Source organism: Canis lupus, chromosome 22 (genome assembly GCF_048164855.1).
Source record: "Canis lupus baileyi chromosome 22, mCanLup2.hap1, whole genome shotgun sequence".
NCBI classification, from domain to species: Eukaryota; Metazoa; Chordata; class Mammalia; order Carnivora; family Canidae; genus Canis; species Canis lupus.
Window position 1 is genome coordinate 41,101,281 of NC_132859.1, and position 27,557 is coordinate 41,128,837.

General features: G+C 43.1%; 2 long non-coding RNA genes across 5 annotated transcripts; one reads left to right on the plus strand and one right to left on the minus strand.

The window, feature by feature from the left end:
• The first annotated feature begins 499 nt into the window (after positions 1-499).
• Positions 500-27,220, plus strand: LOC140614198 (uncharacterized). Of its 4 annotated transcripts, none has more exons than XR_012015102.1 (5): positions 500-631; positions 9,422-9,569; positions 9,872-9,935; positions 19,522-19,636; positions 26,549-27,220. It is a non-coding gene; the product is annotated as an uncharacterized lncRNA (long non-coding RNA). The 4 variants fall into 4 exon arrangements; XR_012015101.1 differs by having other exon boundaries at positions 504-706; positions 26,549-27,219; XR_012015104.1 differs by lacking the exon at positions 500-631 and adding an exon at positions 4,030-4,128.
• LOC140614199 (uncharacterized) lies at positions 23,782-24,839 on the minus strand. Its single transcript, XR_012015105.1, has 2 exons — positions 24,514-24,839; positions 23,782-23,969 (listed from the first exon to the last, which is right to left on the minus strand). It is a non-coding gene; the product is annotated as an uncharacterized lncRNA (long non-coding RNA).
• Positions 27,221-27,557: the final 337 nt, after the last annotated feature.

The following is a 27,557-nucleotide window of genomic DNA, read 5'->3' on the forward strand; positions in this document are numbered from 1 at the left end:
AACTTGGCTTTATTCCAGCTTGGTAATAGATGGAGATGGAATGGGTATCTCCTCAAAACCTATGGCTCCCCCACAAGACCCACTCCACGCCCTAGTTCTGTTAATTTTGGTGTGATGGTGTTAATTTTTCACTCCACCATTAGCTAGAAAATTGGTCTCCAGCTCTTCAATGAAGACTTTGCACTGGGGGCACCTGGGTAGCTCAATGGGTTAAGCATCTGCCTTCAGCTCAGGTCATTATCCTGGGGCCTTGGGATGGAGCCCCATATTGGGCTTTCTGCTCAGTGGGGAGTCTGCTTCTCCTTCTCCCTCTTTCCCTACCTCCGCTTGTGTTCTCTCTCTCAAATAAATTAATAAAATATATTTTTTAAAAAAGACTTTGCCGTGAAGAGGTTTTAGGTAACCAGCATGGAACAACGGGCCATTGTCACAGTGTACAATTCACAGGCTGGGAAATTGAGGTCCTAAGAAATGAAGTAACTTTCTCAGCTACATAAAATAAATCAATAGAGAAGGCAGTGTGGTGACTTGCCATGTTTCCCAACTTCTATCATGATGAACATCACCTAGAGTGGCTGTTAAAATGCTGATTCCTGGGTCATACCTCATTTCTACCAAGCCTTGTCTCTAGGTATGGGGCCCCAGAACGTGTCTTTTTAAAAAATATCTCCAGCTTTATCTGATCTTTGGGACACGGGAGAAGCTGGTGAGTAGCAAGAGTATGGGTTGGGAAGACGCAAAAGACATAGGGTTGTTACTGGGTCAGCACTGACTGTTAGGTCACTCTACTCTCTGAGCCTTATTTTTCCAATCTATAGGGTGAAGTGAACGACCCTGGCTTGGCCAGCCACACAGTGGCCATGTTGAGGGGTGGCAATGAAGTGATGGGGTCTTCTGATTCCTGGGCCCTTTGCCTGTCTTCCAGTGCTACATTGATATGAATGAGCAAAGGTGCTGCTGAAGATCTACCATCAGGAGGGTTTAGGGTGGTGTGTGCATGTGTGTGTCTTCACCATCTGGTGCCATGGGTATCCTTCAGATGACTTGGCCACAACAGTTACTGGAATTGAGAATATTGAGCAATTGACATTGCTCATTCTCAGGACACTGCTTTCTAGAATTCCCATTAAGCGGTGGCTGGTTTTCGTTTTGAAACTCAAATTCTACCTACATCTAGGGTTAGCGGCCAGGCATCCCTGGCTCCTCATCACTGCTTCCTCCTTCCTCCCTAGACTTCTAGCTCCTTTGAAGCAAGTCTGCCCCTCTATACTCCTGTCTCTTGCCCTGAAGGTTTTGGCTCCTGGCACGCTGTTGTCCACCACTGCTGAAGGCATTCTCAGTGGCCTTAGCATTTTTGTAGACAAGCCACCAGCACCCTGACATTTCATTTCCTTAACATCATTGTCTGTAAAGATCTTGTTCTCAACCACACTTCAGCCACAACCCCTATGGCCATGCATTCCTCAGCCTTGTCATTACTAGTAGCTCTGTCACCTCCAGAGCCTCCATCTTAACCCTACACGCTTTGAACACCACCTCATATCTTTCCATGGCATTCCCTCCCACAGGTCTCCAACTCTGACAATTCTTTGATTCCATTGGAATCTCAAAGGATTGATTTTCTTCCCCTTGCTCTATTCCTCACCTTTCCTGTGTCCTCACTTGTCTCCTGCCCTGGCTTAGATTTCAAGGCCGCCTTTGTGATGCCAGCATGAATCCGCTTCTCCCTTACTCATCTTTCATCTCTCTGACATACCCACCTGGCTACTCAACCTCAGGTAAACCTGACTCTTCACCTGCTCCATGTTTGTGCCCACGTAGCTCTACATATTTAGAGGAGAAGAAAAAGAATCCCACAACACCATGTTGACTGGTGTCACTTTAAACTCTTGCCAACCATTATCAAGTGGGCCTTTACATTTCCAATCTATTTCACACTTTCTCCTGTCTCGTTAAATCTCCAACATCTCCTCCCTAATCCACCCTCTTAACGGATGATGTTGCTTCCTATTTCACGGAGGAAATAGAAGCCTTCAGATAAGACCATCTGCAGGCTCCCACCACACCTGCCCCCACATGCTCCTCCCTCCCTTCTGTGCTCATGGATGAACTGCTGATGCTCTCGGTTAAGGCCAGCCTCTCAACTTGGGTCTTGGATACCACCCCTTCTCGCTTACTCTTAGAGTATACAAGAGACAAGTGATACTGGACTATTATCTTCCTTACAAGATTGCTTTCATCCTCATAAGAACATATTGTAATCTCTCCCATTTAAAAAAAAAAATCCCTCTCATGACCTCTCATTTCCTCAAACACTCCTCAAAAGAATTGTCCAGGTTCCCTCCCCTCTCTGCCTTACTGCTCATTCTCTTCTTAATCCAACTCTTTGGAAACACACCTATTGTGGTTATCGATGATCTCCACATTGCCAAATCCTATGATCAATTCTCAAATCACATCTTGCTCTCAGTATCATTTGACATTGTTGATCACTCCTTCTTAGAACACTAAGTTCACTGTCATTGGGCCACCATACACTGCTGGAGCTTCTCCCATCTCATAGGCCACTCCTTCTTCACCTCTTTTGTTGGTATCTCTCCTCTTCCTGGTGGATGTTGGAGGGACCCAGGCTCAGTCTTTGGGCCTCTTCTCTATTTTCACCTACTCCCATGTTACATAACATCAGTATTCATCAGTATGCTTATGACTTCCAAATATGTATATTTCCTCCCTGGTATTCCCCTCAAAACTTCAAATTCACATACAAAAAAATACCTGTTCTACATCTCCACTTGATCATCTAATAGACAGACATCTGTACATCACAACTGCAGTAGAAAATAAATATGAATAAAAAGGAAGCCAAAGGCAGGGGGGAAGGAAGCCAGAGATCTCAGGCAGACTTCTTGTCCTCAAATTTCTGGGTCACATAGGATGCACGTGTCTCCAGGTATATGAAGCATTTCAGTATCAGGAAGCCTACTCACAGTGGGGTATCTTACAGTGGCTGGTCATGTAAGCACACTTCAGCTATGTGATCAGCACTAACCATTCAAATCTGCCCTGCTATCAGAAGTAGGTACAAACCATCAATCTAATTATTTTACTAAATAATGCTGACAGGCTGATTCATCTTGTTCCAAAGTGAATCACTTGTCTTTAGGTAATATATTCTACATCACTGGGCAAGGGTCATTTGTCCATAGACAGGCATGCGATCTAGACCATATGGGATTAACCCGAAATGTTTGCATAACACGACAACAAGAAATCTTTTTAAGCCTATAGTGGAGCTGACTGAAACGCTGCAGGTAGGACAGGCAAATATTCCCATGACTATATAAATAGCTGCCTCCACCATGATGGAAGAGATCCAGTATAATCAACCTCCCAGCAAGTGCACAGCTGGTTCCTCTGGGGAATGGTGTTATATCCAGGACATAGGCAGTAGTCTCTGCTATGGGAAGCTTGGGCAGTTCAGTCTCGGTAAGGAGAAATCCATATTGTTGAGGACATGCATGAACCCCATTCCTCATATCATAGCCACTTGATTTGCTCGTTGGGTGTGGCTAGAAAAGAGACTGCCATCATCCACAACCCTTTTTGTTAACCAGATTATTGAAAGCTGCTTCTGCCAGGGGTGCCCTGTGATGAGCATTCACATAGGACACAGATGTCTTTACACTCTGTACCCATTCCAAGAGGTCTATCTGCAAATCTTTCTCAGACTTCTTTGTTACCAGTCTTCCATTTTTGTTCCTCTTGGATTTCTGATCATCGAGCCAAACTCTTAGTACTTCCTGTGAATCACCATAGAGATCTACCTCTAACCATCCTTCTTTCTTTCCTGTAGATGAGACTCGCTGTATTTCTTAGAATTCTGCCCACAGGGAGATTTCTGTCTGTGTGATGCTATAGCAGTCTACACCTCCTTGGGGCAGCACTCTGTGTAGATCCATCCATCAGGTAGGCCCCAGATTTGTCTTCTACAATCACCTGATCATAAAGGACACCCTGTGAAGCTATAGATGAGGCTGGAGGGAGAAGAGGGACTATGGGAATCTGAGCCTGAGCACCTGCTGAAGCAGCTTTCTCGTGCCTTCAGGACCTGACCAAGCCCAATAGTAGGTCTGTCACTTTTACTCAGTAATGGTGTGCTGCTGCACACTAGAGCCACCCTTGTGGCTTGGACAATCAGAGAGCACGTAGGTCACAATGAGCAGTTCAGCTCACATGGTCACTGGTCTCCTGTAGTCAGCCCTACTGGCAACGGAGGAGCTGCTTCTCAAAAGGAAAGCAGTTATTTCTGGAATAGAGCACAGCTTTGCTTTGAAGCCCTTAGGCACTAAGCTGTGACTCTACTAGGGCTTTCCAGAATTAGTTGCTGGAAGAGTTAATGGAGCAAAGTTAGCCACCTCCAGGTTCACCCCTGCAGTTGGGGTACAAGGAGGCAGAAAGTCTAGGCTTCCACTAGCATGCCTAGAATTTGCAGGAAACTGCTTGCTGTCAACTTCTGCAAAAACTTGCAGGTTTGAGTGAGGTGGCCGGGAGCAGAAGATGTAGCCTGACTCAGGAACTTGGCCTGCTGAGTCTCGATATGCACCATTCCAGATGAAGGACAGTCTGTTCCCTCCCTTCTAAATCTCCCTTCAGACTCACTGAGAGTCTATTGCTCAGGGGTGAAGCTTATACTGCAACTGCTTCCCATTGGCACGGGTACCTCCCAGGCCTCTGGCTCCTACAACCCAGGGGAGAACATAGAAATGGGTGTACTGCTTGTTACACTCTCTCTTCCTTGGTAGGGCATTGATTTCCTTGGAAAGAGACAAAAAAGACTGTACAAATCCTAAGATCTGACTTAATGAGGTTAATTTGTTAAGTACTTACTGCAGTGAAAAACATTTAAGTGAATGAAGTTTAATTGTTTCTTTTAATTATTCATTTTTACTTCGAGTTATATAAGCTCATGATTTAAAGAGCAAAATAGGTTTGGCTGTGAAAATCAGCCTTCTCTCATTTTTCTCACCTTCCTCAGGAAAGAAAAAAAAACAAAACAAAACACTTTCAACTCTTTCAGCCAATACTTTGGTATTTACATCCAATTCTCTGAAGAATGGGCTTTTATCTTGCTCCTTGGTTTGTGTGAAATTGGGGGTCTCCTTATACGAGGAGATAGAGGTTTAATTCTCTTTTGCTCCTTTGTTGCCACCACACATACGGAGCCCGTATGGCTCCCATCCTACCAATATGGTCCAATTATAATTTGGGTTCTTTCAACATTTGGTCTCCATCATGGCTATGCAAATGGTTTTCACAGCTGAGCCGTGGCATCTAGTCTATGATTACTTCTTTTTCCTGGACAACATTCTCTCCTCTTTAAACTGTTTGCTTCATTGTTTGCTTAGTTGCCTAACTACTTCTCACTCGTTCAGCCCCCAACTTTTCCCCAGTTGTCCAATTCTTCTCTCAAAACGGGTAGATTCACTAGATTTTCTTTCTGTTTGTCTTCTTGAAGAACTCTCTCTCTTGGCACATTCTGTTTCAGTCTTTACTAGTATTTTGTCTCCAGCACACCTATTGTTCTGAAATTTTCTTTTAACCACCATCACTTTTATCTCTCTCTGGGTTAGAGCCTTTCTTTCTTGGTTTATTCCCTCATTTTATTGGAGCACATCCTCCATATGCTTCCTTAGACTGAATGGAACTTTTTTGAAGTCTTTTGAGACTTTGTATGTCTGAAAATGTCTTTGTTCCACCCTGACACTTGGCTGATATTTTGGCTGGGCATAGAAATCTAGATCAAAAATAATTTTCCTTTAGAATATTTATTAAATTGCTCTTGATTAGTCTGAAGCTATTCTGATTATGGTTCTTTGTATATGACCTGTATTTTCTTTTGGAAGGTTGTAGGATAGTCCTCAGTATTTCAAAATTTCATGATGACATGCCTCCAGTACTTAAAGTTTCAATATAATGCAACCTTTCAATCTGGAGATCTATGTTCTTCAGTTCTGGGCAATTGTCTTGGATTATTTTGTAGATTGTTTCTTCTTTTCTGATTTCTCTGTTCTCTCTTTCTGGCCTTCCTGGTATAGGGATGCTGTGCATCTTGTATTTTTCATTCATTCATTTAATATTTTCTTTCCATTTTTTTCTCTTTGATTTTTTCATCTTCTTTCTGGAAAGTTTCCTTATCTTTTTTTTTTTTTCAGAACTTCTATTGATTTTTCATTTTTATTGTCATGCTTTTAACTTCTAAGGGCTTTGTTCTCTGAACTTTTTTTCTTTCCTTTTAGTACCCTGTTCTTGTTTTGAAGATGTAATATGTTTTTTTTTAATGATGGATTTTGTTGTTACTTTTTTGCAGCATAAAATTTTTAAAATTATTTATTTAAAGTTTTTTTTTCAAATGTCTCTTGATCCCTGCTTGCTGGTTCATGTTTAAGAGTGGGAAAGCAGGATCCCTGGGTGGCTCAGCGGTTTGGCGCCTGCCTTTGGCCCAGGGTGCGATCCTGGAGTCCCGGGATGGAGTCCCACATCAGGCTCCCTGCCTGGAGCCTGCTTCTCCCTCTGCCTGTGTCTCTGCCTCTCTCTCTCTCCCTCATTCTATGTCTATCATAAATTAAAAAAAAAAAAAGAGTGGGAAAGCAAGGAGCTGACTGGGAGCTCGAAGGCTGTGGGTGGACTGTTCTTGGAGAGGGTGAGCTTCACCCCAGGATGGTCTGGCTGGGTTGTATCCTTGTGGGCATTACTGGTATCAGGTCTTCAAGTCTGCCTACTTAGGCTGGTCATAGTTCCCAGAGAAGGCTGACAGAGTCTTCTATCTGGAGTGGATAGACCTGGCTGCCCATTCTTGGAGTTAGTTTGGGAAGAAAGTTAAGGAGTGGGCAATGGCTCAGATGTCAAGTATATGTGTTTATTGAAATCCCCTGATTGTGATATGGCACTCACATTCTGAACCATGCCTGATATCCCCAGTCCAGAAACTCAGCCTTGCCTTCCTCAGGTAACAGAATGATGGTTTTCCATGAGAGAGGCAAGGTAGGCATTGGCTGCATGCGTGGAGGGGGAAAGGAGAGGTGGCCTTTAACTGATTCTTAAGCAGACTTTGGGCCATGTTGTTGGGCTGGCGGGATCAAGGGGGATTGGCCCCCACCACCTCCTCCACCTTGTTGCCCCCACCTCAGAACTCTTCCATCACCAGCAGACGGTCATCAGGGGGAGACTGGACCTATGCAGGAAACCTGAACCGTACTTTACCCAGACCCCATATAAGGGGTTATTAAGGCAGTTAATGCCCCATACCAATTTCACCAGTAATATGCCTAATACCTATCACCCCGTACAGACACACAACCCTTAAAAAGTCCTCTTGCCCTCCCCTGCACACGGCTCCCCCAGCCTGCGACTGCCCCGCTCTCTCCCTCCCCTGCAGGCCGCCCAACCTTGCTGGAGAGTGTGTCCGATTAAATGCCTGTTTCAACCAACTTTTGCCTGGCCTCCCTCTCTATTTCATTTCACTATGGATTGGATTAAACCTGACACATGTAGCCCTCCCTTTCTCCACACTCTCAGAGTAATCAGTGGCAGGCATTCCTGGCCTTGACGCTGAGGATCGGCCCAGCCTGCATTTGCTCTGCTGCTGGCGGAAGGCCGGCTTTTTGAGAGCACTCTCAGTCAGTTGCCACACAACCATTTGCTTTCTCACTTCTAACATGCTGTCAAATGATCTCTTCTGCTTGTCCTGGACAGTTTGTGTATTTTAAAAAATCCATTAAGCTAAAACTGGGGCAGTTTATGGAGAGCAGGGACCTTGGAATGCAGTAGATCTGAGTTCTAGTTCCAGCCCTCTGACTTACCGTAGAAAGTCCTGAAAGGTGATCACTTTTCCAAGCCTTAATTTCCTGATCTGAAGAAATTGGGAAATTTGTAGGGGAGTTGGGAATTAACATAATAATTAGGGTTATATGAGGATAACATGAGATGTACATAGTGCATGGTACACATTAAACAGTCAATAAATTCTAACTAGTATTGTCTCAATTAAAGAAATATTAATTTTTTTGATAATTAAATATCTCTATGACATATAATTTTGAGTAGAGTAAAAGCCTGGTAAGGGATGATTTGTCCAAGACTATCTCTTCCCTGGCACTAAAATTGTCTATAAAGTTTATACACACACACACACACACACACACACACACAATTTCTGTATTGTTGGGTGTGGACTAATTTAGTACATTCAAAGATGAAGGAATACCTTTCTAAAACTTGTTGAGCAAGAAAATAGAGAAGTGGATCAGTCATTGGGACATTGCAGAGCCTGATCCATAGAAACTATTATTGGTTATTGCTATTAGTAAAATACTTTGTAAATGCAACATTGAGCACCATTCCTGGCACAGAGCAGGTAATCCATAAGTGTTCTCTGACTGTGATCTGTTTTTCTATTTCTTCTGTTTGCTGGAATGTAATTGGCTAGCTCTGTATTGCTACAACTGACATTTAAAAAACTTTATAACTGCTTGTTAGAATACAATGTGATCCAGAGGATGTTTATTGTCCCTGGAAGAAAGCCCTACATTTTAGCTTTATGTGCTTTATAACAAGAAGCACAAGTCTGAGTGGAACCCATTTGGATTCTTTTTTTTTTTTTTTTTTCCCATTTGGATTCTAATGAAAGCCAGTGACTAGAATTCAGCCTTCGGGAGGTGTTTTAAAGGGCAAATGTAAATAACAGTTTGTATTCCTATTTCTTTTGGCAAAGGCAGATTTATTTCTATAGAATTTTATCTACTACAGTGATCTCTGTAAAATGAAATGGGAACTGGCAGAGAAGCCAGTAAATCACCCAAGCTTTCCCACAAGCTCTGGTCTTTAAAGTACTTGGGACTTGGGGTCCCTTTTTGTCATTCTAGATAGATTTTCCTTCCAGAAATTTCTAATTTATTATCCCAGCAATAAATTCTGGCTTTTCCCAGATGCACTGTCATTTCAATGTTGGCTTTCATTGTTCCCAGCTTCTTTCAAAGTTCAGAATCAAGTGCAAACTTTAAGCCAGTTGGCTTTGATTGCTCTGTATGGCCAGCAAAGAAAATGGCTCAGCTCAAACCTTTCTCATTATTTTTAAATGTAATTCTTAAATAATTTTTAATGAGTTAATTAAACTCATTAAAATTTTTTTTGAAAATGAATTCATGTAGATTGAAATACTGAAATCTAACAAAGACAAATTCAAGATTTCATCCAGGTCATGAAATAGGCATTTATACAGAGGGTCAAGTTTAAAGAACTGGGAAGGTCCAACATCGGTCACTGTATCAGTTACCTCTTGCCACCATAATGCTTTATAACAAACTATCCATATGTGAGTGAGCTCTAACAATAGGTATTTATTTTTTTCTCTTATGTCTGCCAGTCATCTGGGGCCATCCAATTTAAGCTCAGCAGGGCTCAGCAGTACTTCACTACAGCTCACTGCTGGGTACAAATGTGCTCCATTAATTTTTCATTTTTCTGGAACTACTGAATTACCTTTGGGGGCTCTTCCCATGAAAGCAGCACAGGTAAGCCCAACCATACAAGCACATTTCACTCCATTCATGTCATATCTGCCAACATCCCATTGACCAAAGCCCATAACATGGTCAAATACAAAGTTTAAGGGCAGGGAAGTACACATCAACCATTAAGCCAAAAAAAAGTCACATAACCTAGCCCAACATCAGTGGATCAGGGCAGTTTATTCCTCCCATGGAAGTGTGGTGGGGAGTGTAAATATTTGCTAAACAGTCATCCTTGACCCACCCATGTATCTCAGAAGCTCTGAGAAAGATAAATCCTCTAATCTAGTGGTCTGTTCTTTCAGTCTAGTGGTTCTCAAAGTGTAGTCCTTGGACCAGCAACAATAGCACCTGGGAACTGGTTAAAAGGTAAATTCTTGGGCCCCACCCTAGACCTGCTGGATCAGAAGCTCTGAGGGTGAGGTACTTATCATACACAGAGAGAATACTCTGATTCTTTAATAAAGGTGGAATGGGTTTACATTATAGAGGGAAGTATTATTTAACATGGCTTGGCTGACCACAACCACTTTCACTAAGGAACTTGGCAAATTCAAGGGTTGCCCAGCTTTGAATTTTATTCACTCCAAGCTTCTTTATAGGAGGCAGAAAGACCCTGAGCATAAACTCTGCTTCACAACTTACCAGTTATGTGACTTCAGTGACTTACACTCACTGAGTTTCAGTTTACTCACCTGTAAAATAGGGCATTAAATGTTTCCCTCCTTTGGAAAGAATGTCTGAAGTGTAGGCTTAGGCCTTTGGCCATAGTTGATGAATCCAGGGTCGGCACCTGTCCCCAGTGTGATACTCTGATGACTTTTTTGAGGAGTTTGGGATTTTGCAATGAGAAGCACAGAGTCTGGAAGACAGCTGGGCTGAGTCACTTTGATGGCACAGTTCTAGAGATATCTAAGGAAATCACTCTCAGTGCTGAAGTATCTGGATTTTTTTTGTTGGTTCCTGCTCTTCTTCTGGAATCCATGGGCTACCATGACTACTTCCAATAAATATCCCCCTCTGCTTAAGCAAATGTGGTAGATTTAAAATATGGCCCCCCAAATTCTTTGACATTTCCCAAGCCCCCATGTTGAAGGGGAAGCCCAAGCTGCCCACAGAAAAGCTCATGTGGAGAGAAACCAACAACTGGCACCATCTTATCTGCAATATAACTGAACCACTTGGGAAGTACATCTTTGTGCCTCAGTCCAGCTGTCCCAGTTGATTCCATGAAGAGGAGAGATAAACAATCCCTGCTGAACCCAACTTTGCAGATTTGTAAGAAAGGTAAATCATTATTGTTAGTGTAAGCTACTCTATTTAGAATGGCTACTTATGCAACAATAGATGAATGGAATAATCATAGCCAATAACTATAGCTTTGCTTGTTTTTCTTTCTTTTCTGTTGCTTACAACCAGAAGCAGTAGCATAGAGATTAAGCACTTAGATCTGGGCTCAGGTGTCTGGGTCCAAATTCTGCTTTGCCATTTGCTAGTCATGACTTTTGGGCTGGTTGTGACATCTCTCTGTACTTGGATTTTCTCATGTGTTAATTCTTACCAGGTTGTTGTGAGAATTAAGTGAGATAATGCATGCAAAGTATTTAGCGTTGTTCTGAATCCGTACAAATTAACCTCTCTCATTCTTTTTGATATAGTTTTTGGGAATGGGCTGCAAAGTAACAGAGTTTCCCATGTGGAAGCAGCTGAATTGAAATGGGGTGGGAAGAAGTGAGGACTCCCTGATCCCAGCAGGAGATAGGCAGGTCTTTTACATATAGGGTCCAACACAGTCCTACCTCTCTTTGTCAACTTGGGGCCGGACCATGTGGCCAGTGGTTAAGCACTTGGGGGCTGACCAGCAAAATATCAGAGTATTTCAGAAGTTGGAGATCATCTACAGACTTTAGTAAATGCCTCCAGAAAGGGATAAGCTCCAGACAAGCTGGACCACCACCTGAAAGCTGAGTGACAACAGGACAGAGACACTTGCTGCTGATGCTCTGAGGCCATTGGGGGTCAAATAATCATGCCTTGCTAAATTTCAGAGGCTGCTTATTCTGATGCCCCTAAAAGAGTGCCCTGATGAAAATGCAGGCCCCTGGAAGACATAGGCCAGGAAGAAGCCTAGGAAGGCAGGGATGCTGATTTTGCACATATTTCAACACATTCTGCTGGGTCCCTGGAGACTTGCCACCACTACCTCCAGAATTATGGATGAGTCCTCACTACTTTTGTCTACACTGCATGTCCCCACCCCCTTGGCCAATCCTGAGAGTTACAGGAGAGAACTCAATCTTGCTCCATCCACCTTATTCTCTGTCCTTGAACTGAAGGGCCTAGATCTTAGGTTGCTGAGTCATGGTAATATCGGTACAATGTAGAGGCAGTGAGCAAATCTGCTACGGTGTCCACAGCTTCTGCCCTTTTTCCAACCAGGTTAGCTTTTCCTTTTTTCTCTGTGGGATCCAGCAGGATTTATCCACTGATGACTGCTTTTTATTTAAGCCTCTCTCTTGTTTGCCACCTAAGAAACTTAATGTAAAGGAGATTTTAAAAACAGCAAGACAGCAAACGATCTACTCTATGGTACAGGCACATGGTGATGGCTCAAAAAGATAATACATAGTTAAGTTTACCAGGGCTGTGCCTGCACAAAGTAGGTCATCAGTACACTCTCCCTTCAGCCCCTTCCTTCTCTTGGATGCGCTCTGGAGACACACTCATTACCACAAGAGGCCAGACTGCTCTGGATCACTGTTCTCTTGCTTCAGGAGCCTGCAGCCCTCTGCCCATCTCATCTACATGCTAATGCAATTTCTGAGCATGATATATCCTAAGCGTGGCTAAAAATCCTGGGAGATTTATTACGTTTCCTAGTTCTATAGATCAGAGACAATTTTTTATAAATTCTTGCTTTTACTGAACAATTTAATATGCTATTGTCTAGGCAACAGAATTTGCCTCAATTAGATTTTCAGGCTAATATGGGGAGGAATTTTCCCCCTTCCTCTCTAGCAGTATTAGGGAAGGCCATAAGTCCTGCTCAAGAACAAAATTTGCTGCTGCCTTGCGAGGAACTTCAAACCTGACTCTGGCAGCGGTGCTGTATCCTCCCTTCTGCTCCAAGACTGGTGTCTGGTTGGGGTGGTTGAGGCTTTGCCCATGGGAAGAGCCCACTCCCACAGTGGGGACTGGGCACTGGCCACGCAGAGTGACCCCCCCCCAGGGGACACTGACCTTGGAGAATGAATCACTACCCGCCCCGGGGTCTGGTCCTCAGCGGCGTAAGCGCTGAAATTCAATCTTTGAAGTCCAGAAGTTATTGATGCTTGAATAAACATTGCCAGTGAGGGACCCAAGATGAGAACAAACCAGAAAGAAAATTTGCTAATTTTAAGCAGACTGAAGGTTCACATCAGCAGGGCCAGCACGTTCTGTCCCTGGGGGAATCACTCCTCAGGAAGCCAAGTTATCCCATGGTGGCTTGGTGAACATGAGACGAGAATATGAGCTTCTCATGGCCCCAGGCTGGCCTGGGCAGAGGGTGTGCAGGCCCTGCCAATGTGCAGCCTCTGCCCCTCCTTGTTTGGGCTTTTGTGGTTCATCAACCTTCATGGAGGGATCTGTTCTTCCTCAAAGGGCTGATTCTTTTGTGGGCCTGAGATTTTTCTGGGGCCTCTACACTTCTGTTCACTCCATCATGAGCTAATTCCTGGCTTAATCTCAAGACAGTCTTAATTTCTTCCTTTCCACACTTGGGGCTCTGTTAGTCACCATGCAGTTGGAATCTTGGTTTTGACTGGACTTGAGAGTGGGCAGGAGGCAGGGGTCAAAGTTGACTCAGGTGATAGATCTGGGTAACAGACTGGCTGGTGGCACCGTCTGAATCAATGCAATAGCCTCTGTTTTAAAGAGTGTTATGCTACAGGCAACAGAATCATTAGCTCATTTAATCTTCCCAAAATACCTACAAGGAAAGTATGAGTATATTTCCCAATTGACTGAACAGTAACTTTGCTGATTTACTTGTTTAGTCTAATTATTTAGTTTTAATTGACCAGTTTTCATTTTGTACTTATAACAACATTTACACAGAGCATTCACTGTGTCCTTGCTCTCATTTCCTCTGCTGCTGCTGGGTCCTAAGGGTGGAGAGAGGGGAAGTGGAGGGAGAGAAAAAGTGTAATATATTCTTTAATAAGGAGAGTTTTATGAGCGCATCCTTCACTCATGTTTTCTTATTCATAAGGATAATGTACTTATGAATCTTTATAATAAAAAACACAGTCTTGGGATGCTTGGGTGGTTCAGTGGTTGAACTTCTGCCTTTGGCTCAGGTGATGACCTTGGGGTCCTGGGATCAAGACCCACATCAGGCTCCCCATAGGGAGCCTGCTTCTCCCTCTTCCTATGTTTCTGCCTCTCTCTCTCTGTCTCTCATGAATAAACAAATAAAATCTTAAAAAAAAAAGGACACGATCTCATCAATGTATTCTCCTTATGCCCACCCCCCCTCCACCACCAGCTTGCCTCTCTTTTGTCCCCTCTCTTCCTGTCAACCTCCCCCACCACTCTGTCTTGGCACCTCAGTCTCCAGCTACAGCAGCAGAGAGCTGGGGGAGATAATAGTTCAATATTTCATAAAATCCTGTATGGAGTCAAGATGAACTGATCAATGAAAACAGAATACTTCAAAGGATCAAATTATATACTGAATTGCTTGTTTGGTGGACTAGGTCTCAGTGTTTTGGGAGACCTGTTCATCTGACTTGGCTTTTGGGTAACTATCCAGATGAAGTCACCTGGAGTCATTTTCCAAATGAAGAAGCGGAGGCAATAACAAGTGTTAGATCCACAATTTAAATAGCCTTGTTTGGGGGCACCTGGGTGGTTCAGTCTGTTAAACGTTCAACTCTTGGTTTTGGCTCAGGTCATGAGATAACCTTAGGGCTCCACACTCAGTGTGGAGTCTGCTTAGATTTTCTCTCCCTCTGCCCCTTCCCCACACCACCACCCCCAACAATAAACAAATAAATCTTAAAAAAAAAAAATAAAAAGGCTTGCTTGAAGGTTGGTGTCTTTGTGCCATTCAGCAGGACAAGAGCATAGAAGACAGGACAGGATAAAACCCAGGATGTTTTTCCTGTGTCTCTAAAGAACTGTATTGGGGTGGGGAGTTGATTTTCAAGTATCAAAAATGCAAATACCTAAAGAGGCCAGGAAAAGTGAGGAAAAGATTGGCAGGGTAAAGGAATTAGAAAAATCTGATTTACTCTAAAAAAACCCCCCAAACATTGCAAAATGTGATAATATGTGGCTCCATCACCTGGCACTAATGATAGGGACAGGTAAGGACTGTGGTGAACTCAAGAGGGAGCTGCCATCAGTATTATAGATCTTTTGATTTTTCCAAAGCGCTGGAAATCCTGATTTTAACATCAAATCTCCCAAGTTTTAAGTGTAACTTCAAATTACTTTGCAGCACCATGGGGGCCAGTCTAAGAAAATCTGGAGGCTAGATCTGGTCTATAAATTTGCAGCCACGATGGTTAGCATGGAGCTATCACCAAACTGGAAGCTGAGTCAACACCATGGATTCCATGTAGCTGTGGGGGTCTGCAAATTCTGATTATGATGAAGAAGTCAAGAATAATCTCAATGCACACAAGAATAACATTTTACCACCAAAAAGAAATCAGTTTCAAATACGTCACCTGGTATGTGGTGTGCTGAATTTAAAGAGCAGCTTTGAAAACAACAATCTGGTGCTGAATCCCAGCCCTACCACCTACCTGCTGTGCAACCTTGAGCAAATCAATTAGCCTTTATTTCCTCATATATAATTCTTGTGATGCTTCAATGCAATAAGATATGTAAATCTAGATGAGCAGCAGATAGGAGGCTCTCAAGAAATGGTACTTGCTAAAATATTAATAGTGATGATTATAATTGATAATCATGATAATTGTTATCAGTATATATATTTATGAACTCCAAAGGAAGCTCTAATGGAAATTGGCTACTAAAAGTTCTTTTTGTATGTGATTTTTCTGTGAAGTTGGCGAGGCATTTTGATATTTCTTTCTCATTTCATTATGCTTACATTGGAAATCACAAAGCCTTGTACCTTTTTATAATTGTATTAGAAAAGGATTCAGGGAACTCAAATAATCCATTCAAACCCAAACCCAGTGGGAATTTCTGACATTTGGCTTACAAAGCATAAGGCATCTCCAAATACTTCTCTCCACTGACCATTAAGGGAGGCTGTGCCTTGGGAGGATTCACACAGAATTCAGCCTTTCTTACACACACACACACACACACACACGCACACACACACACCCTTATCCAGCACTCAGGACCAGATCTTTAGCTTTAGCTCTAGGGTGGGAGTGGAGGAGGGTATATGGGAAACAGGGACCCTTATGATTTGAAAAGAGTGAGAAAGGTTCTCAATGCAATTCCAAGTTGCTCCAGGTCACACAGAGAGAAATCTGACCTGCTTCACAGTATAACCAACATCCAGGAATGTGGGGCTTGGGCTTCCAGGACAGTTGATGGCAAATGTCCAGGACTCCTAACATCATTTCTGACTCACTTCCCACCTCCACAGGCTACCTATACCAGCTCCTGACTTTTAGGTTAGACATCCTGATTCTAGTCCAAGCTCAGACCCGATATGACAAATGTGGCTTCCTCTTGATGAGTTTTGGGTCCTTGTAGCAGACCCTATGGGGGGCTCAACTTGACCATTCTCTTGCATGTGGACCCCATGATTTCCAATTTCCAGCAGCTGTAACTTGATGCCTCTTTGGTTACTTAAGCCCACTGAGCAAGCACCAGGAACAAGCTGTGCTGTAGGGTTAAGTCTTGCCCCCCCTTCCAATAGCTCTCAATCAATGATGGATGGGAGTTGGGGTGAATAAATACTCCAACCTCCTCACCTTGTGCAGGACAGAAAACTCAGAAGTTTATTCTATCCTGTGTCCCAGAGATCCTGGGTGGGGCTGAACTTCAAATGTTCATAAAGTAACCTACATGTTAAAGCACTCAGTATCACTACCATCCCTTTTTTTGACACATGCCCTGCTCTCATACTGATGTTTTCTAGGATCACCTCCCAAAAAAGCATTACTCGGGTCTGCTTCTGGAGTAGCCCAGTCTAAGACAGCCTTCTTCCTTCCCCTATAGACTAGGATACTCACTAACCACCTGATTGTGTCAGACACAATATTTACCTCACATCAGCTCCCCTGAGATGGGTGTCATTATTACTCCTACTTATAAATGAGAAAATGGAGGCCACAGGGGCATCAAGTGGCAGAGTCAGGATTTGAACTCAGATCTTTTTGGTTCCAAAGTTCTGCCTGCCCCATCATATGATATTCATCTGATTTCTTCCATCCTGGATCTCTCTTCTGCCTAATCAAGCCTTGACTACAAGGACAGAAGTAGGCATGACTGACCAGTTACTGTGACACTAATTATCGCCATAAGTAAAAGAGCAGGAAATTATAATTCAGGAACTGAGTGTACCAAGACAGCTGGCTCCAGCCCACAGAGGCAGCAGCATTATTATTTTAAGAATCCTCCTGGGCACAGAAGAGCAGCCTTTGTGTCTGTGGGGGTTGGTACAGGGATGGTGATGCCCTCCCCATCAATAGGCTGTGTAGGAAGACCCATGGAAAATGGAAAAACCCAGCTTGGACCTTTTCCGGTCTGCTACTCCTTGTAAGAAATAGAGGACTAACAATCTGGAGATCTGGCTTCCAAATCTCAACCGTCTGTGTAAATTTTGGCTTCTTGCTTCCCCACACTGGACCTTATTTCATGGGTTATGTGTACTGAATCTATGATGGTCCCATCAAGTGCAGCAGGCCAAGTGAATTTTAAGTTTTGGATGCTTCATTTGGATTTTTCCCATAGTGTTTGGCATGCCTGATCCCAGATCCAACGTCATCTTTGGATAAGGTAAATAAGATGATAATCATGTCCCATTTGGGATCAAAGGAAGCACGTCATTGGCCAAAAATAGATTTCTACTATGTTCTGGCTTGAGATTCTAGAAAAGACGGATATTTGCTCATGCCTGCATTCAAATAACCAATGATACTTTAAAGTACACCTTTGCTCAGCCCTGAGCTCGGCACCAAGCGTTCAAAAATAGCTGATACAAGGCTGTGACCCCAAGTGTCAGGACTGGAAAGTGACTAGCAGAAATGAGTGTGAAAGAAGAGAACCTGGACTCTCTCTGCTTCTCCTGAGAGATGGCCTCAGTGAGTCTCCCTCTAGTGGGGAATAAACTATAGCAGCCCTGCCAAGGAAGGTAAGCTCCATCTGGACCAGGGACAATTGCTTCTAGTACTGGCAGAGGGGAGAGAGCCTCCCAGGAGAATGAGGGAAGTCTTTATAAGGCAGACTGTGTTTGAATGGAGCCTTGAAAGTGGCACAGGACTTCAGCATCTGGAGATCGGAAGTGGATGTTCCAGGCAAAGCAAATGTATGCAAAGTCTCCCCAGACATTGTCCAGGGCACATACTGTTTCAGTTGGATGCCACAGAGGCTGAAAAAAAAAGGGGGGGGGAAGGAAGACTGGAATAGACTTCTCAGATCATATGAGAAAGCTTCTGAATTCAGACGAAGGAGTTGGTGGTTTGGTAAGATATTGGTAGATGAGCTCTACCAGTCAGGGTTCTGAGTTATAAGCCACAGAAATCAATCCCAACTAATTTTAGCAAAGAGAAGACTTTATTAGAAGGATACGATAAAGCTCACAGAATTGAAAGAAAAGCTGACCAACTCAACTTTGGAAAATACAGGGAACAGGAAATCTAGAAGGAAATAGTGATAAGGAGCAATGAATGGTATGATAGTTGGGTATTGCTGCAGTACAGCTACTTAACAAATAGCCCTCAAAGCCCAGTGACTTATGACCATAAACCTTTTATTTTTCTTGTTCATTGTTCTGAGAGTTGGCTGTGTTGGGTCTATTTCAGGCTACAGGTAAGTTCAGGTGTGCAATACATGTCTCTGCATTTTTCTTGGACCAGTGACTGCCTGGGGCTTGTCTTTTCATAACAGAGGGTAGAATAGCAAGCCAAACTATCAAAGAACATTTAAAGTCCCTACTCCTGTCCAGTATTGCTGAGTAATATTCCTTTGGCCAGAGCAAGTCCCATGGAAAAAGAGAAGGGAAAATAAGAAGGAATGGGAATCCACATGATGGGTGGGTACGTGTGTGTGTGTGTGTGTGTGTGTGTGTGTTTGGGGGGGTGGATCATTTCAAGGTACTATAGCTATTAAATAGGGGCAGTCAGCCAGTAGGATTATAACACTGGAGGTCAGAAGTTTCTGTTTCCCTCAGAAACTCAGTGAATCTAGCTTTTCCCCATTTCTGGCCACATATCTCCTTTTTTTTAAAAAAAATTATTTATTCATTTGAGAGAAAGAGAGAGAGAGAGAGCAAGAGCACTAGTGGGGTTAGGGGTAAGAGGAGAGGGAGAAGCAGACTCTCCACCGATCAGGGAGCCCAATATGGGGCTTGATCCCAGGACCCCGGAACCATGATCCGAGCTGAAGTCAGATGCATAACCTCCTGAGCCACCTAGGTGCTCCCACACATCTCCTTCTAGTGATGGACAATGGATGCAGAACACTCTGGAGGTGTTAATTTAACCCTTAACTTCATAGTGGAGCCCCTTGAGAGGTTTTTACACATTCTCAGACCCAAGTGATAAAACTGACCCCCTCTCCTGGAGTATCCCTCATGCCCAAATTCTTGAGTGCAGAATTGAACCCTGTGGCTTCCCAATATTGACCACTGGTAAGCATCAGGGACCCCAAGAGATGGAATTACCTATCTCAGAAGCTCAGGGGGTGAGAAGTAAGCGAGTTAGAACTTCCTTTCTGAGTTCACATGGAAAGCACTCACCTTCTTGTCATCCAACAGGTTGGGAAGCAAAGCGTCCAGAGGTTGTACCTGAAAACATTCCTCGCCCCGACTCTGCATCAGAGTCCTGAAAACCTGGGGTTCCCCTGGGAGGACTTTTGGCTATGATATCTCAGTAGGTGCTGCGCCTCTGGCTGGTCTCTAGTTAAAAGCTAAAACTTTTTATTCCAACTGGTGATTTTCCTCTCTGGGCCAGGCTGAGGCTCATGTTTCTATAAGCAGAGCCCTGGTTGCTAGGTGACAACCTGGCTCCCGGTTCTGGAGGCTGCAGAGGCAGAAATGAACCAAAGAGATTTGAAGCTTCCACTTTGAAGACAGAATATGAAACCTAAAAGAGGAGATAAGACCCTAACTTAATTGGAGGGTTATATAACAACCAGGCGAGGTTCTCATGTCCTCCCTGCCACCCTGCCAAGACCAGTGGGATATATTTAAATGCATTTTTCAAAATAGGAGAAAAGTAGGAAGTCGAACTGATAAATATAGTTGGCTCTTTTGACTGGGAGAGGAAACTTCTAATTACATCTCTTTTCTAAGCTCCATCAATCAGATCTACACCTTCATTAGCCTCTGAGTCATTAGTGGAACTTATTAAAACAATTAGATCTGCAGAGAACTGCAGCCATCAGCATTTCTGACAGCTGCGTCGGGGATTTAAACTTTTCATTAAAATTGGATGGAGCCTCTTGCAAATCAATAAGAAATAGCTGAGCGTTCCAAGTGAAAAATGAGCAAAGAACGTGAATAGACAATTCACAAAAGAACCACAAGTGGCTGATAAACAAATGAAACATTTTCCAAACTCAATAGCCACCTGCAAAAATACATTAAAACAATAATGAGAAAGATTTCTAAATCTTTCTAAAGACTGACAAGTGGTCTTTAAGCGATAATATACAGTAAATCTGCTATTTTGACATACTATTGGTTGAAATGCAGTTAAAGGAGACCTTTTGGAAAGCAATTTGGCCACATATTGAAAGTCTTAAACATAGACACAACTTTCAGCCAAGCAATGTGGTGTCCTTATTCACAAAGATGTTCACAGAGCATTATTTATAAAAAAGGGAGAGATTTGAAAAAAAATTACATATCTAACAAAGCAAAGGGAAATCATTTAATTATACAAAAACATATTCTCAAGATGGTGAAAGGAAAAAGCAGGTTATAAAGTCAGATGCACTTTATGAGTCCATTTTTGTAAGATGAAAAAGAAAATTGTTTATGCTTCTATAGAATGCACTTAGCTGGGGATTCTCAAACTTTCTTGATTCATGGAACATTTATGCCCCAGGAATTCTTTTATGGAGCCTCTGGATACTGCTCCCTGCCCTGAATTAAAACCTGACAGTTTGGTTTATTAAGTAGTTGGGTCCAAACAATTGAACAGTAGTAGTTTGTATGCTGTTGGATGGAGGTTGCTATGTTTCCATCTGATATTTAAAACACCCAGTAGCACCTTTGTGAGTTTCCTGCTGTGCCTTGGGGGCTCCTCAGCACATCCTTTGGGGTGCAGCAGCCATACAGCTGAAGGTTACCTGTGGCTCAGTCCTAGAACCTGGGCTGCCTGTGTTCGAACTGGGCTCCCTCACTTACTCATGAGTGGCCCATATACAGTAGCTTTTGAGCCTCAGTTTCCTCATCTGTTAAGCGGAGATAACACTAGTACCTTCCTCTCAGGGTTCTTGCAAGCTCTGTGAAATGCTGTGTGCCTGGCTTTCAGTGAGAACTTAGTAAATATTAGCCCCATTTAGCCCTCACAGGGGACAGTAGGTGCCTTGGACTTTTTTCTTTATACTTCTTTTGCATTTCCAAAATGTCATACAGTAAGCATGTATTTCTTTCATAATAAATTCTTTCTTTATTTTTAAATCTGAGAAAGTAGTGTCGTCTACTTCCCCTGTCCTGAGCACTGGGCAGGGGCAGGAGAAAGGGCGGAACAGGTCACACACCCTGACGGCATTCAGGACATTCCCCTTCTGCAGACAAGTGGTGCCTTGGTAATAATGCATCAGGAATGCCCCTCTCTGCTGTCTTGGGCATCTTATTTATTATTAGTGGTAGACAGTGGGCAGCCCAGGTGACTCAGTGGTTTAGCACCGCCTTTGGCCCAGGGTCTGATCCTGGAGACCTGGGATCGAGTCCCATGTCGGACTCCCCGCATGTAGCCTGCTTCTTCCTCTGCCTGTGTCTCTGCCTCTCTCTCTTTCTCTCTCTCTCTCTCTCTCATGAATAAATAAAATCTTAAAAAAAAATTTTTAAAAAAGGTAGCACGGCTGCTCCCCTCCACCCTCAGGTGTCTCGGCATTTGCCTGTGCTCCAACTATCTCCTTGCTGGAAGCACCTTCGTGTCTCCTTTGCCTGATTAGTTCCCACACCCTGACCCAGACCCATTCCTCCTGCTCAATCTTGGATGAGCTAGGAAGCCATCCTCAGATGGCCTCAACTTTATTGACATTTTCCTTGTCTGTATCCACTTGCTCTCTCCCCACCTCCCTCTGCCCCACCACTGCATGCTTCTTTGAGGCAAGAGCTGCATGATTTCATCTGTCTGGCATTCAGTGGGTGCTTCATAAATGCTTGTTGATCTGAACATCTTCATGGAAGAGGGAGGGATGTATCAATGGAGATTTATGTTTGTTATTATTGCATTTCTTGGGAACAAGTTACTCTTAGCAGACTCAACTTCTATAAGAAGGTTATGGGTCCTACTAGGGGGTTGGGTGTGGAGATGACTGTCTCCTATGGGGGACACCTTTTAGGGTCATTGGGGCAACCAAGCCTTCATCTTGGGCCTGGAGAGGCACTGACTATTTCTGAGAATGACTAGCTAGCTAGAAGGGGCTGATCACTGGGACATGAGACATCATGTTCACTCACAAGCCATGTGCAACATGTTGCTATCTGCCCACTCAGCAAATGATTACACATCTACTGTAGACATGGCCCTACATGACTAGAAGATCGGCAGGTATGGTTTGAATCTTGAGGGGGAGACACATACACCAGCAACTCTAAGATGTCAGGCCATGGCTGCTGGGACAGAGGCATGAATGAAGCCCTCTGGGGACCAACACAAGTGATAGGGGAGAGTCTAGGGGAAGGAGGAGACTATTGCGGCAAGATAGGTAGTAGAGAGAGAAAAGAAGGGTCACAGGCAGGAGAACAGCAGGAACAGTCAGGAGTGTAAGGTATGTTGAGGATGGAGGGTCCCAATGCAGCAAGAGCACAGCATCCCCCATGCCACCCCCTACTCAAGAGGTGTGTCCAGGTTAGAAGGATGGCCCCAGGCCAACTCCGTGCTCACTGCTCTGCTGAGTCCTAGGCAATGGGGAGTGGTTTCCAAGGGTGGAATCCTGTGAGGTAGATTCAAAAAAAGTCAGGTCAAAGTGTTGACATATGGGAGACACATATGAAGGCCCCCAATCCAGAAGCCTACTTTCTGGAGGTCCTGAGACAAGCCTCCAGGTATAGGATACCAGGGACATGGCATCTCTACTTCCCATTACCCCTCCTAGTATGGACAGAGCCTTTTGTCAAGTGTCTTGGGGAAAGAAAAGAATCTTTCCCCTACTGCTCCTTATTTTACTTCTCATAAGCCTCCAGCAGAGCAGCCTCCAAGAAAATGAGCACATTTAAGAGAATGACATCATCCCAGTTTATATGGAATGGGATTAGAGGGATAAGGATAAGGAATCAGAGTAACTGTTTTGTGTACTTATTAACTTTTAAATTAGTTTTTTCATCATTTCAATATATAATATACATTTATTATGGAAAATTAGAAAAATGCCAACACATAAATGTGAAAAATTAAAACATTGCATTTCTACCATTTATAGATTACTGATGTAACTTCAGTCCAGAGCATACCCTTTGTGGGGGATTAAATTCTTGGTTCCAATTCTCCACTGCCCTGTAGTAGTATTAAATGTCTACACTTCGTCATGGCCTTATAAACAGCTGGCTAAACTACCCTGGCCCTTGATTTCAGGCCTTGCTTTGGCCAATGGGATGTTAGCAGAAATGATGCAATCAATGGCTTGAAGTGTGTTCATGTGGTAGGGTTTTCTAATTTACACTCTTGCCATTCACTAAGAGAAGGACATGCCTCAGGTAGGTGTTGGTCTAAGGAGGAGGAGAAACACATGGCATAGACCTGGCCTCAGCCTGAAGTCCCACCAAAGCCAACCCAGATAATTCCAGATTACTTGCAAATGAGAGAGTGAGGAATAAATACCTATTATTGCACACCACTGAAATTTTCAGGTTATTTTGCACATTTTAAAAAAAGATTTTATTTATTTACTTGAGAGAGACAGCATGAGAGAGACAGTGAACATCAGTAGGATCAGTAGGGGGGAAGGGTAGAGGGGAGGGAGAAGGAGGCTTCTTGCTCGGTGGGGAGCTCGATGTGAGGCTTGATCTCAGGAACCCAGGATCACGACCTGAGCCAAAGGCAGATGCTTAATCAATCGAACCACCCAGGCGTCCCTATTTTGTGCATTATTGTGGCAACAAATGGCCCATACTCTCTTTGAGACCTTTTCCTAGACACAATTTTTAACCAAAATGAGAGCATAGTTTTGTAGGTCACTTGTTTCTATTCATATACTTAAATAATTTTTATTTTATCTAATACTCAAATCATATCCAAATTTCTCCAGTTGACAAAGAAAATACCCTTTACAGCTGGTTTATCCAAACCAGCTTCAAATCAAGGCTCTGACACAGCATCTAGTTAGGTACCTAAGCTTCTTTAACCTAGCACAGTCCCCTTTGGGATGACAGTGGCATGTTGAAGTTGAACATTGTGCCTAGAGTATGCCATAGGTGATGCCACGTGCTTCAGATTGCTTTGGGAGACCTTAATGTCTGGGTGACGCTTCTGCCAAGCTCTCACAAACTAGGTAAGTCTAAGCCTAGGCTAAGGCCTGACTGATTTGATCAGTAAAGGTACAAGCCCATTGAAATTTAGACAGAATTACTTACTTCACTTAGGCAGTGAAAGGAAATATGCTGAAGGTACCAGCTTGCCATGATCCTTGGCCACATACCAATGGGGACGACTCTGAAGCCACAGGGGCAGTGACTGTGTGGAATCACAGGACCTGCTGGTGGACCAGTTAAACGCAAACTCCAAGCTGAGCAGGGATACATTCTGTATCAGTGTTTGGAGGCAGGTGGCAGCAAGGATGGAACAGAAGGCCCCATTCCTCAGCAGAACCTGGGAGGCCAGGAGAAATGGTTTCCAAAAAGGCCTCCCAGGGGAGAGAGGGAGGCTAGTGGAAGGTGGCCTCATGGCGGCTCCCTACCAGCCTCTCATCCTGTGTTCTGAGATCACAGGACGTTCTGCCAAGACCAGATTAGCTGCTGCTCAAGCCTTTGCCTGTGTAGATACATTCAAGGTCTCATGACTGGACAGAGCTGTCTTCCTATACCTTCCTGAATGATCCTAAGGTTGCCTGTCGAGTGAAGGTGCTCATGGTCGGAATATATCATTCTGTGATGATCCTTTGGCACTTTACAGATGTTCAGTTCCCTATCAATTGTTCATCTGAGGATGGTAGCAACAATGAATAAAGCTTGTTTTAATCAACCATTTTAATAGTGTTGGTGAAACAATGCTCTCTTTCTTCTGCATCTGTTAGCTAGCATTCTTTGAGGAATTAAGCTTTCCTTCTGCCTCTGGGGCTCTCTGGTGCCTCTGAAATTAAGTTCCTACTAAAAATGCGGGATTGATGCTTGATTTTTACAACTGCATATTCCAATTTTTATTATTAAAAAACTCAAAGATATACAAAAGTTTAAAGAATAGAACTGTGAATACACCTATACTCACCACTCAGATTGGAAAACTGTCTACATTTACTGTAGTTGCTTTATCTCTGTGTGTATATGTTATATTTTTGTTGAAAGTAAATTGCAGGGGATCCCTGGGTGGCTCAGTGGTTTAGCACCTGCCTTCGGCCCAGACTGTGGTCCTGGAGTCCCGAGATCGAGTCCTGCGTCAAGCTTCTGCATGGAGCCTACTTCTCCCTCTGCCTGTGTCTCCGCCTCTCTCTCTCTCTCTCTCTCTGTCTCTCATGAGTAAATAAAATCTTAAAAAAAAAGAAAATAAATTGCAGACATCATTATACTTCACTCCTTATTTCAGCAAGCATTTCCTCAGAATAAGGATATTTTGTTACATAAACACAATGCCCTTAAAACTCCTAAGATGATTAACATTAATCTCCAATATTGTATTCAAAATATAAATATATATAGTTCAACATTAAATTCCAATTTAAATCTCCCATGGTCCCCCAAATGTCTTTTATATCTTTTTTTAAAAACAAAACAAAATAAAACCAGAATCAAATTTCATGCATTACATTGACTATGTCTGGTTACTCTATTTTATTTTCTTTTTTAAGGTTTTATTTACTTATTCGTGAGAAACAGAGAGAGAGAAAGAGAGAGGCAGAGACACAGGAAGAGGGAGAAGCAGGCTCCATGCAGGGAGCCAGACGTGGGACTCAATCCCGGGTCTCCAGGATCACGCCCTAGGCTGAAGGCAGAGCTAAACCATTGAGCCACCCAGGCTGCCCTGGTTACTCTATTTTAATCTAATTAATCCTCTTCTTTTTCTTCAGTGGCATTGATATTTTTAAGAAACTAGGCCAATTGTCTTGTAGAATGTCTCAAATTCTGGATTAACGTAACTGGTTTCTTTATGGGCCACTTGACTTCTACTTCCATGGATTTCTTTCAGATTCAAATTACATCCAAATGCTTGATTGGCTCCAACTTAAATATTTCTGACATCCCCAGGTAATGCTGCATCCATCATATTGCATCTTTTTAGGAGACACATAATGTCAGGCTGTCACACTGTAAGGGGTGCTGCGTTTAGGCTAATGATGCCTATTTAGGTTAGGGATAACCAGATTTCTCCATTGTAAAAGCACATTTCCCCTTAGTGATTAGTAAATAATCTCTGGGATGATACGTTGACACAGTGTGAATGTGTGTTCCTCAACAGCCTTTCACTGATTGGGCTGAGCAGCCAAGAATAACAGGCCATAGAACAAGGGAAGCAGATGCTGCAGTGAAGCATCTACAAGCCAAGAAACACCAAGGACTACCAGTCCCCACCAGCAGCTGGAAGAGGCAAAAAAGGATTCTCTCTACAGGTTTCAGAGGGAGCATAGCCCTGCCAATGCCTTCATTTCAAATTTCTGGCCTCCAGAGCTCAGGGAAACAGTGTCATCTAGAAGAAAGGATGCCACATGGGGAGTCGAAGATCTGGATTTTAACCTTCTTACCAGCAGTGCATCCCTGGGTCTCTGTCTCCTGGTCTATGAAATGGAGCCTATACTTGTCACACTTCTTTCAGAGATGGGGTTGTAAGGATACTATCCATGTGTCACAAGGGGACATTGTTTTCATGGGAAGTACGTAAACCAATAAAGGCTAAAAATGAATCAGTAATTATACAGGGGATTGCAAAATGATGCTTTGCTTTTCTTCTCTGTTTATTAGCTCACATTTATTTTTCTGTAAGGAAGAGCTTTCTCTCATCAAATAGAGATGAGCTAAATAAAGTTCCTACACACACACACACACACACACACACAGAGAGAGAGAGAGAGAGAAGCAGGGTAAATGTTTTCTTTGTCTTTTGTCAATTTTTAGAATAAGGACTTAATATAATAGTTATCTCCAATAAAGGTGGTTGAATTTTTTCTACCCCCCTTTTAAAAATTATTACTACAGACTCATGTGTCTTTGTGTATTCAATGTTTTAAAATAAATTGCAGTCATTATTCTTTCTTTCTTTTTTTTTTTTTTTTTTTTTTTTGGTGCTCCAGTGGTCTCAAGTTGGGCCACTGAGAAGTCTTCAAATTGACTCCCATGACCTGTCCTGGCACATATCTCTTCACGATTCTCATCACTTCAGTGCTTGTAATTAATAGAGCAACGTACCGTGAGTGAATCCCAATCTAAACTATGGACCTTAGGCGATTATGACACATCATTATAAGTTCATC